Source organism: Sinocyclocheilus anshuiensis, unplaced genomic scaffold (genome assembly GCF_001515605.1).
Source record: "Sinocyclocheilus anshuiensis isolate Anshui unplaced genomic scaffold, SAMN03320099.WGS_v1.1 scaffold1096, whole genome shotgun sequence".
In the NCBI taxonomy this organism is placed as follows: domain Eukaryota; kingdom Metazoa; phylum Chordata; class Actinopteri; order Cypriniformes; family Cyprinidae; genus Sinocyclocheilus; species Sinocyclocheilus anshuiensis.
In genome coordinates, this window is record NW_015548251.1 from 590484 (window position 1) to 603040 (window position 12557).

Here is a 12557-nt window from a genome sequence, read left to right on the forward strand (position 1 = left end):
CCAGCAGTGCTGTGAAACAACACATTGTGTTTATGTTAGAGGCTTCAGTGCATTAGATAAGAGGGATATCTGCTTGTGTTTGTGGTTCTCCTCCTGCAGCTCTGGCTGTGGAGGTGGAGGGGTGAGGCAGAGTTGACAGCTTTCCTGTGAGGAGGCTCTCCTTGTAGAAAATGACGTCTGGAGACCTGACCTTGAACTTGGTAGAAAAGGCCAGAGCATTTAGAGAGGTCTCTGGAAGGAAATGCTGTAACTTTCTGTGTGTGTGTAATATGTATATGTACAGTTTTATGCGAAAGTTTGGGCACTCCTGATAATTATCATAATTTCAATTTATAATCTGCTGGGCTTTCGTAGCAGCAACTTCATTTGGAAATAATTTATACCTTATGGAAACAGTAACATTTCAGTTCTGAAATGTATTGAATCAACAGAAACAATGCAATGTGAATCATAACAAAAACACACAGGTGCAAAAATTTGGGCACCCCAATGAAATAATCACATCAATATTTTGTAGATCCACCTTTTGCTGAAATAACAGCCTGTAGACACGTCTTATAGCCACTGATAAGTCCATGAAACATTGCTGCAGATATTTTGGACCGTTCTTCCTTGCAAAATTTCTCCAGTTCAGTCAGGTTTGATGGCTGCCAAGCGTGGACAGCCCGCTTCAAATCATTCCATAGATTTTCAGTGATGTTCCAAGTCTGGCGACTGGGATGGCCATTCAAGAACATTGTATCTGTGTCTGTGCATGAATTCCTTGGTAGATTTGGAACAATACTTTGGGTCATTGTCCTGCTGAAACAACCAACCCCGGTGTAACTTCAACCTCTTGACTGATTCTTGAACATTGTTCTTGAGAATCTGCTGATACTGGATGGAATCTATGCAACCCTCCACACTGACAAAGTTTTCAGTACCTGGGCTTATCACAGCCCCACAGCATGATGGATCCTCCACCAAATTTTACAGTGGGGAGCAGGTTCTTCTTCTGGAACGCCGTTTTCTTTTTACGCTATGCAAAGTGCCTCTGGTTATGACCAAATAACTATCTTACCGAGTCATCTGTCCACAACAAATTATTCTAAAATAATTCAGGCTTTTCCAGATGAGCCTTTGCATACCTCAAAAGGACTCTGCTTGTTGGCAGTCCGCAGAAAAGGCTATTTCTGCATCAGCCTTCCATCGAGCTGTTCCTTGTGCAAAGTGTGTGGAATGTGGTGGAACACTGTACAATGACATTATCAGCAGCAAGATGTTCTTGGAGCTCTTTGGCAGTGGCCTGTGGTTTGTCTGTGACCATTCTAACCACTCTTCGCCTTTGCTGAAAATGGCATTTTCGGTTTTCGGCCGAAAGAGAAAAACAAAAAAATTCCGCTCTATGAATGTACGTTCCGCTCGTGTACCGCTCATGCTCACCGGAAAAGCAAAGTCTGCTCAAAAAGTCCCCCCCCCCCCCCAACAACTTATATCTGATTCTGTTACATAGAAGTGAATAAAAATAATATATTGATATTTAATATTAAGGTAACACTTTACAATAAGGTTCCATTAGTTAATGTCAGTTAATGTATTAACTAACATGAACGAACAATGAACAATACATTGAATACAGTATTTATTAATCTTTCTTAATGTTAGTTAATGAGAATACAGTTGTTCACTGTTAGTTCATGTTAATTCAGAGTGCATTAACTGTTAACAAGCACAACTGTTGATTTTAATAATGCATTAGTAAATGTTGAAATTAACATGAACTAAGATTAATAAATGCCAAAGAACTATTGTTCATTCTTAGTTCGTTAACTAATGTAGTTAACTAATGTTAACTAATGAACCTTATTAAGTGTTACCAATATTAATATAAATTCTGTCCAGTTTTATTGTGTTACTTTCAGTAAAAGTGTGGTTATTTTATTGGCTTGTGTTTTTTAAAATTCATATCATTAAAATTGAGTAAAAAAAAGTCTTACAAAATTACTTTATATTATTTAATAAAATAATAAAGAATCATTACAAAGCATTTTCGGGTTCGGTTTCGGTTTTCGGCCAAGTACACCCAGAATTTTCATTTCGGTGCATCCCTAGTAATAATTATATTTAACCAGAATTGTAATATCAGTGCATCAACACTAAATAAATACATTTTGTGCTTTGATAAAGTGTATTAACAAATGTGGGAGATGTGTACTGTACAAAAATGTAAGTAAAAAAAAAAGGGAGCTAGTTTACTCTATCTTACCATATATTAAAAAATGTATGGTTTAAAATCACATACTATGTCATTTTACTGTAAAAATATTGTCAAATGAATGGTTTTTGGAAGTAAAAACTATGACTTACCATATCATTTACCAAACAACAAAGCACATTCCAAGAAGCTTGGCTGTTCAGTATATTTATTGTATTCAGATTAGAGTATTTATTTAAATTGAGATTGTGAAATCATTTTCAAGTAATTATTATCAGGCCCCAGCAATTTGTCCAATTTGATGAACTGAATCAAATGTGTAAATATACAATGAAATGTTCCTCTAAAGCAGCTACAATAGTGAGATTGTATTTCACACGGCTCATTCCTCCACATGTCCCCTGAGGCCTTCACAAGACCTTAAACCTCTGGCACTTATCTAATTAGCTCAGGGAAACACTGAATTATTAAAGTCGCCTAAATCATTCAGAGCATGAGCCTATTGTCTGCCATGTTCAAAGGAGGTGGAAGAACGCAGAGCAATAATGTCACTGCCTACTGTCCAGCTGTCTGGATGATTGTTCTTCTGAAAGACATTTGTCACCAGCATCAGTTACACCGGTGATACCTTGTTCAGAGTAACTTTACCCACACATTCTTTCACATGATGCATCCTTTACATAACATCCTTTACATAGTATTTAAACTTTGAAATTAGTGTTTTTAATGACTTCATCTTGTGTAGAAGCCTGGGAACAATCATCATTTTTTGTCCCCTTCCAACAGCTGGAAACATTTGCACTAACTTTCAATGCATCATTGTAGACGCAACCAATCTGAGGGACAAAAAATAAAATAAACAGCTTTCCCATCATCCTATACAAGTGGTCAGACAGGCCAAAGCAATGATAGTACTTATTTAAAGATAATAATGCAACAATGCTATCAAAACCATCGATAGATTCTTTCTTAAGCAGTATTTGTCCGTTTCTTAAAGTCTTGAGAGGATGGTAAGTGGTCTCAAGTTTTGTCCCACTGACCCTTTCCTGGCAGCAGCTGATATTGAAGCTAGAAAGAACAACAAATTGTGGTTTTATGTAACCACTTGGACTAATATTTGTGGACACAAACCTCTCCAAGTTCATGTTTCTCTGGCCCGCTTGATTGATTCCAGAGAGACATCTCAAGGCCCTTTCACATGAAGCGGGGCTTCAGCGCATCTCCCAACACAAACGTCATTCGCTGCTTAGATCTCCACAGAAAAAAGATTGCAGATGGTGTCAGAGAACGTTGGTTTTGTGACGTTGTTAGTTGAATTCTAAAAACAGCATGTGTACGTTGTTTATGGGCCATTCACACTGTAAGCATTTAACTGCTAGAAGGGGCACATCGGGAATGAACAGGAGATGCGCTCATAGGCTTATTTACTCCCACACATTGTTGCTGATATAAACTCAATACAAATATGGTTATTCTGCCTCTGGGCTGATCTGATTGGTCAGTTTTGGGTGCTATACAGTAGCTTACCGTTTTGCTCCATAGTAGGGCTACACAATAATATATAGAAATAACATCCATATCGTGATATGGTTGAATGCGAGGGGCAACGTAATTAAATAATACATATAAAAATGTAATCATAAGCTGCATGCATGCAAATGAACAATGGCAGGGCATATATTTATTTGCCTACAAACTGCCAAAATAAAAGCTTGATGGTTTTACATTTGAAAAAGAAGAAATTAAGAAGTAAATAGTTTGAAGTTGTTTCTTGTAAATAGTATACATGTATATAAAGAGTATATGTATTATATGGAACATTTAAAATGACTAAACAAAAATCTCAAAAAAGTCAGAGTAAAACTTAATTGCACTTATATAGCTATTCAAGTCATCTTGTGAATTCCTGTTTTTTTATACTGCAATATAGATCACAGAAAAACCAAATGTCAGTGTTTTTAATGTCTTGCAGTCTCTATAGAGTTCAATGCATTGAGGAACATTGACACAAGTCATGTGAAAGTTCTGTCACAGCAGCATAGATTAATGGATAGTTTACAGTGACGGACGTAAATAAATATTTAGATGTTCAAGAGCAGCTTAAAGCTTTTCTTCAAAGCAATTCAAGTGAATTTCTGTTTTTTTTTCTGTTATGGCATACTGAGACTTTGAGTAAAAAAGCTGGAAAACTGTGAAGTATATGAATGTAGAACTAAGTAAAAACAATTGACATAAAATTACATTACAAATCTCGCGGCATTGAGGCAAGCATCCTGCTTTAACCTTGTTAATATGCCTCCCTCCCCCACTTCATTTCAATTAAGAAAATTACTTTTTAGTTCAACTAACAATAATTCATGCTTAACTTAATAAAATTTATTAAACAATTAAGGCAGGCAGCGAGAGAGTGTGAGCAATGTGATTAGAAGACAACAATGTGAGCTCCTGGTGGAAGGCAATGTGAAAATGTTGCCTAGGATGAGAAAATGGAAGAAAGGAAGCACAAGGTGAGTATAAGAGACTGTCATTGCCTCCGTTTTGCTTGATCTATTACAGATAAACGTGCCACCATGGCTTGGAATACAAAGATATCATCCTTCCTTCCCCTTGGGCAATGTCTTGCCTTTCAAAAACGATTTTAACCATATTCTGCTCTTTACAAGGATATAATGAGCACAGGCGCTGTCTGACATACGTGCGCCAGCTTAATTTAAAGCTTGTTTCCCTTGAAGAACACATTTAAATATGTTCTTTATTTTAAGTAACTGTTCGCTCGCTCTCCTAATCATGGCGGCCCAACCGAAATGATTTACGCATCCACAATTATTGGATAATCCCCACTGTCATTACTAAAGGCATCTGCTCTGTCACAGCACTAAGAGCTTTTGGCTGCGCTTCTGCGAGGTTATTGTGCTCTCCTGCAGGGAGAGCCGACCTGCCGTCATTCCGCAGAGTTAAACTCTTATTTAAGTCAATTGAATAAAATTAGGGTTTTAATGGTTTAGAATGTAGAGGTTGTTTGTGTGGGTCGACATTAATGTTAGCCCATGAGCATAAGTCTTGAGAGTGGACAGCCAAAGATACTGAGGTTTAGGCCCCTTACCAAAATTCCATGGCTGCTGTACAGTTGCTGTTACAATTGAAAAATCACAATAAATATGGGAAGTTTTCAGAAAGTCTGATTTTAAAATTTTTAAATGGAAAATGTTTGTTTTGTAGTGGTTTGTTAATACAAAGTTAAACAGTTTTATAGTAACAAAGCAACAATAGTAACAAAACAGTTTAGTTTTATTGTGCTGTTTTGTCTTTTTTATGACAGTCATGGCTATACAAAGTTAAAATTATACTAGCAGTTTTGTTTTGTTGTGATTTTTGCTTTTAGTTTTTGTTTTGTGACGTGACGTGGTGGCTAATACTACAAAGCTAAAACAGTTTTGTCATAGTAAATTGTTGTTTTCGTGACAGAGGTTACTAAATTAAAATCTAGTTTATTATACTAGCAGTTTTGTTGTGCTTTTTACTTGGCTTTTTGTTTTTTTAGTTTACCAAGATAAAACAGCTTTGTCCTTGTAAAGGTTTTATTTTATTTTATTTTTGTTTTGTTTTGCTTTGCTTTTGTGACAGTGGTAACAAATACGTTAAAGTTAAAAACAGTTCTTTAGTAACAGTTTTGTTTTGTGACAGTCCTGGATAATTAGTTAGTTAAAACTGTTTTATCATAGTATCTGTTACTAGTAAATTTAATATTTTGCCATGATTGCAAAGCTAAGTGTGAATCATCATCTCTCTTTCCAAAAACTGATCACTCTTTTTGCTGGTCTGTCAGTCATATTTACCAGCACATTGTTTTTTTGTCAAATCAAGTAAACATGTATTTACTGGCTTCAAGTTCATTATAATGGGAAAGCTTTTAGTTAGGTATTGTGCTGGAAGCTGCCCTGATGAACCTTGAGTTCATAACCATCTTTAAAAACTTAATGTAGTCTCAAAACTTTCATTTACATGGTTGCTTCTTTTTATTTTCTATGCTCCTCTAGATGCCCTTTCTTTCTTTAATATTTCTATCATATGAAGGCTATTCATTTATCATCCCTCATTCAGTCTATCAAGCCCTTTCTTGAAGTTTATATTGCTTAATGTCCTTGAAGTTGCCTCTAAACTAGAATGCACTCATAATGCTCCCGTAATATTTCAGTCTTTATATTTGCTAACACATTAATTTTTATTCTGTAATAAGTGTTTTCAAAATCTCTTATGTACCTATTTGTTGTCTTATTATCCCTTGATATGTCAGTAAGACGGCGATTTGCTCTCCAGTTTGGATGAATTACAGCAGGGATTTGGATGACTCTGGTCCAACAGTGAGTGATTGAGATGAATGATCTTTTATTGTCATCCATTTTGCGGATATGATGGGGGAACACATTGTGACCCTCCACTCCAAGCCACTGGAGGCCACGCTGGCAAAGGGGAGAAATGATGATTAAAGACGGAAGAGGCCAGTTGCAGAATGTGGTTTAATGAAGCCCAAATGAAATTAATAACCCTGGTGTCCCACCAGAAGACCAACACAAATGAAAATATGTTATGGGAGCTTAGCGTCTCCCAGATTGTTCATGTTTCAAGGTGATAAGGATACTGAAAATTTTGCCCAGTAACCCAGAATTTGAAAGAGTTCTGCTATAATTAAGTAGCTCACTAGACAGTAAAGGACAAACAAGTTCTGCAGTCGAGAAATCATTGTCCTGCTTGGATTTATAGGGTACAACAAGAAAAAGGCCATTTTAAAGGCTATTTTATTTATTTATTTATTTCGGGGGGGGGGGTACAATGCTGTTTCATGCATTCAGAGTTGTTTACACGGTTAAAGAGTTGGATTCTCATGCTAAGCATGGACAAAGCTTCAAAAAACTATTTGGACGTATGACTGAGTATTTCTGTGTCAAAAATCTTACTTCCGGGTTTGTACAAGTTTCGGAGAGTTTTTTTCGATCGTGGCTCTTCATGACGTAAATGAGAGTGGAACTCCATATATGGGCATTTCTCCCGGAAGAACGCGCCCGCGCACGCATCGACCAGAGCAAGAGCGAGATCGCGCCCATCAACGCGCTTCATCCGGCGGCAGCGATGCACGGGTCTTGCTCGGGAAGAATGTCTCCAATCCAAAGAAGTGTGTTTTTGGTTGTAAGGGAAATATAACTTTGTTCAGCTTCCTAAAGAACCCAGCGTTATATGAACAGTGGATACAGTTTTTTTTTTCGGAGCAACAAGGGAGTTTCACAAGTGTGTTTGTTGACGAGCGTTTTATAAACAAGGCCCAGTTCGAGGCTGGATTTGCACATCGTTTGATACTGAAAGATGGAGCGGTCCCAGCTATAAAAGATCCCGGTCATGATTCAGAACTGCAGACGGTAAGTGAAACTGCATCAAATCTCTGTTTTGTTGGCATTCGGCGCCCAAGTGCTCGTCTTTTTCCGGAGAGAATCATAAAGCTGTATCTTTCTTTTATAAATATGATAAAACTAAGACTTTTTGGAGATATGAAGGATGCAGTACAACTCTATAGGTACTCAACATTAACATGAGATTGGGTGAAACTGTGTGTGTTATGCCCCCTTTAATATGTCAGTTGTTGTTTTTCATTACTGTGTATGATACTTCTATTTGTTTCTTCTAAAATACATTGATCTTGCCTATAGGGTTGGGAATCGAAAATCGATTCCAATTCCAGAATGGGATTCGGGAAGTCACCTGTAGGAGAAAAAAAAAAACAATCGGTGGCGACGGTTTTGCAATCCGTCCCCTCAGTTTATTAACCGTACTCACGAATTCTTAAACTGTTCCCTCGGTTTAACAAATCGTGCCCACGGATTAATAAACCGTACTCACGAATTTCCAATCCGTGTGCTCAGATTTTGTAAACCGTACCCTCGGTTTTTGAACCCGTACCCACAAATTCATAATCCGTGCGCACGCTTTCGCAATCCATTCCCAGGGGTTTGTAAACTGTACTCACGGATTCATGCAGCAAGCTCCTAGGTAGCCTACATGTTAACAAATCATATTGTATATTGTTTTATTGCATATTATTATGTGGAATAGGCCTACAGCAAATTGTCTTAAGTGATTATCTATCAGTTGTAACGGTACAAGGTGGACTACAACGATTTAATAAGAAAGATGTGCATCAAAATCTTGTTTAATTTGTGATAATCTTAGCACTTGATTATTATTGTATAATAAACCTGGCATTGTGACTGACTTTGGAGTCATTTGTTCCTCTTTTGTAAGTCGTTTTGGATAAAAGCTTCTTCTAAATGCATATGTAGGCCTAACCTAAATGCAGTGGCGCCTGCAGGTGTACGGCTACACACTGTGCGTAACACGAGTGCTCAGACTGACCGGAGATTTTCCCCCGCAAACATTTCAGCAGTAAATTATAGGCCCGTGTGTCCCCGTATTTCTGTCGACTGAACCAGTCATGCCATTATGAATTTATCAGTCTTTTGCACGCCGAAGTAAATTTCTGCGTATTCTCGAAACTCTATCGTTTTATTTAAATTTTTTTTAGAAAATTCAGGAAATTTTCTATTATTTTTAGCGTTTATTTTAGGCTATAAAGCACAGGCGGAGGTGTTTTATCCTATTGGTGATTCATATAAAATAAACGCTAAGAAGACTAGGCCTATTTTGTGAGTGGGGCTCATGTTACGAACGGCGAGTTAAATCCCTACTCAAAGAGCAATAAATTGGTCCATAACAGTTAACAGGGATCCATCTAGGAAAGATCCCTGGGGTCCCCGCTCTCATTCTCTCAATTTGTCAACCACAAAACACTTATGTAAGTGCAAATAAAAGTAAGTTTATTAACAAAAGAAACAAAGGAGCATCATAAACTTCGGGAGGGGCAATTTGCCAAAGTAAATTACAATAAACAAAACTACTACTAAACAAACTAACCTAGAAATCAGATAACAAATAAAATACAAGTTCTTACCTCCCTGCTAACATAAACAGGAGAAAACAAAGTAAACAAACAGGCACCCACCTCCCTACCAAGCTCCACTTAAACAAGGTCCAAGAAGTAAGCGACCGAACATAACAAACATAAAATACAACTAAACTGTTACTCAATTCAGTGGTTGACAACAAATGTCTAAATTAGCGAGCCCTTTCGCCAACACACGTCACACAGCGGGTACACCAGTAGCCACCAAGAGAGCGGGGAGCCAACGACTCCTTCCACCGGATGGCTGAAGTACTGCGGCAATCCTTCCTGTCTCCAACCAGTTCAGTCCTCCTAATCAGCTCCACCTGTAATCAATTAGAGCGAAAGAGGGAGAGACAGAGAAACACAGGGGAAGACCCATGCACGCGCACACGAACGAGTGATATGCCGTTTCCCTAGCAACACACGAATCCATTCGTAACAGCCAGAAAAAGTTGAATCTGCCGGTGGGGGCGGGGCCACAAATCCACAAGTTTACAAACCCGAGGGAACGGATTGCGAAAGCGTGCGCATGGATTATGAATTTGTGGGTATGGATTCAAAAACCGAAGGTACGGTTTACAAAATCTGAGCGCACGGATTGGAAATTCGTGAGTACGGTTTATTAATCAGTGGGCACGATTTGTTAAACCGAGGGAACAGTTTAAGAATTCGTGAGTACGGTTTATAAACTGAGGGGACGGATTGTTTTTAAATTTGCGTTCGCGCTGCCATTGACCTAAAGAGAGCAGCTGTCCGTCATGAATGAAACAGCTTCACAGTCTTTCAACCACACAGTATCATTATTTCTGTTACAAACGTTCAAATCACAGAAGTACTGGGATAAAAGTTTATAGTTCAGATATAAACTGTTTGTACGATGTGTATGTGTATGTTAGCGATTAAAATACAGTAAATCACCTTTTGAAAGTAATTTGACACTTCAAATGAAGATTTATCGATTACATTGTTACACCAGTAGGTGGCGAAAAGGGGCTGTTAAAATGTATTTGTCTTTGAATCATACAAGAGGTTCGTTCAAGAACGCTGATTCATCCAGTAATGAAACAAGTACATCTTGAGTGAGTCATTTAATCTTTAACTCATAAATTACATGTGATTTTGTGACGTTGTCTAATGTTTTTTCTTCAGAATCATGAGAGAACCACAACTTCCATTGGGGAAAAAAAAAAACAAAACTCAATTTATCCAGAATCATGCAGTTCTATTTTGCACACAAACAGCTCTTAAAGAGTCCAGTTTTTATGTATCCTGTTGATTTTTGTTCTTGGTATTCAGCCCCAATAAATGGTTTGCAAAAAAGAGACAGGATAAATGTTTGATATCATTATTTAATCACATTCGAAACTGGGAATCGATAAGAATATAGCCATAGGTGCTGGTATGGCAATAAAAATAAACAAATAATTTTATTTTTTTATGTAATTAATTATTTAATTTTATTTTGCTGCAAAATTTCCATAGTCCATAGCTCATTTGTTCTTAAATGTTTATATATATATATAATTTATATACAGTCGTTAATAAGAATTCCAGTGCTATAATATGTTTTGAGACAAAATAAATGTATGTTTATGACTGTCTTTCTGACTTAGGAAGTCAGAGAAAGTAGAGACCAAAACAAAATGTCTCGAGAATGTCCTGCTCTATCAATATTTATTTAATATTTAATTTAAAAAGAATTTTTTTGGCATAAATTTTGGCACCAGAAAACATTTTTCTGTAATGTATAGGGACACTGTAAAAACAATTTTTCGAAACTGTAACTAAAAAAGAGTACTATTGAAGTATGTTTCACAAGAAAATATTATTTCTGTCTTTCTACTTCAAAATTTCCTGTTTAATTCAGTGTGTTACTTGTCATTTCTTTGTAATTATTTGTGAAATTTACTAGCAATTTCTGAGTGAAAATAGTTTCAAAGGAAATCTTATACCTCATTTTCCCCCCCAGTGTATCCATTGTTTTAGTTGTGATCTGATCTGATCTCTTTCACTTAAGTATTACTTATTAATTTGGTCCTAACCAACTGGTTAATGAACAGTGTGCTCTAGTTAGCTATTATTGTTGAACATGTGCATTCCAGTTACTGATCACAAAGAAGAGACCGCTGGGACAGTGCGTACACTCTCAGGAATCATGACAATTCCCTCATTTCAGGGAAGGAGTCTGACAATGTTTGAAGCATGGTGGAAAGCAATTCATGTGTGTGCGTGCAATATGGCTGAGCCTCCTGACTCTCTGACTGAGTGGATGGGCTCTCCAGGCTGCTAACAGCAGGGGAGAGCAGTGATGAGCTCATTCCTGTCCTACTGGCAGGAAGGAAGCAGCAGACTCCAGACTCGCAGCCCCCAGGCCTCAGGTGCTGCTGCGCTGCTCATTTAGCTCCTGGCTGCTTTAAGAACACACCAGCAACCGCCACAGGCACACAAAAACCTGCTCCGAGATGATCAGGATCACCTGCAACAAACAGACCACTAAACCGATGAGATGTTTTCTTCTTTCACTTTTTATTTCATTTGTACCCCATAGGTTTTCAATATTAGGATGTATATCAGTTAGCATGGCCCATTGGCTCCTGCTGGTAAAGGCTGTAGTTACACACTGTGCAGGACTTTTTCCCCCTCATTGTCGACCTTTCAAATGCAGCCGTATATATTTTAAGACTTTTTGCAATAAACATACAGTATATATAGCTAAAAGGTGATTGGTTTCTGTAAATAAAAGTGCGTTTTGTCAATCGTCTGTACAATGAGATTAGCTTCTCGTCATTTATTGCTCACTTAAAGGTAACACTGTTAAATGTAGCAATCTTTAGCAAATTTCAAAATGAATCTGTCTTCATGAGTCTATATGAATCCATTTTCATAAACTATAAAAAGTGATACCATATAATTGTTACCTTAAAGAGATTTTCAGCTTGTAGTGTTTTTTTTTGTATTTTAATAATGTAATATACAATTTTATAATCAGCTTTTAATCGTTTATCAGCTGTAACATGAAAATAATTATTGGCCTGTTGTAACGGCCGGAACTTAATATTGTGCATCCTTAACCGTCGTTGGCATGGATATTCATAAATGGATATACAAGTTGGCCAGATAGTGTAAAAATATCATGTTAAATATGGTTACAAAATAACACAAAATATATTATTTTTTGGAATATTTTAATTACTAATCAATAATGAACAGTCTACAAGTAGTCTTTCTCCTATACTGTCTTTATATGATGCTAACTTAAATGCATATTCAAAAGCTGCCACATGGTGGATGAGATTTATTAACGCATGGGCATGACTTCAGTATTTAGCAATGTTTCTAAGAGCAACTCTACCCTGTGAATAATACTAGTGT

The 12557-nt window shown here is 37.1% G+C and overlaps 1 long non-coding RNA gene across 1 annotated transcript; it reads left to right on the forward strand.

Annotated features, from left to right (window-relative positions):
- Positions 1–341: 341 nt before the first annotated feature.
- On the forward strand, positions 342–9644 carry LOC107655311 (uncharacterized). The gene is made up of 3 exons (XR_001630421.1): positions 342–416; positions 1493–1494; positions 9632–9644. It is a non-coding gene; the product is annotated as an uncharacterized LOC107655311 (long non-coding RNA).
- Positions 9645–12557: the final 2913 nt, after the last annotated feature.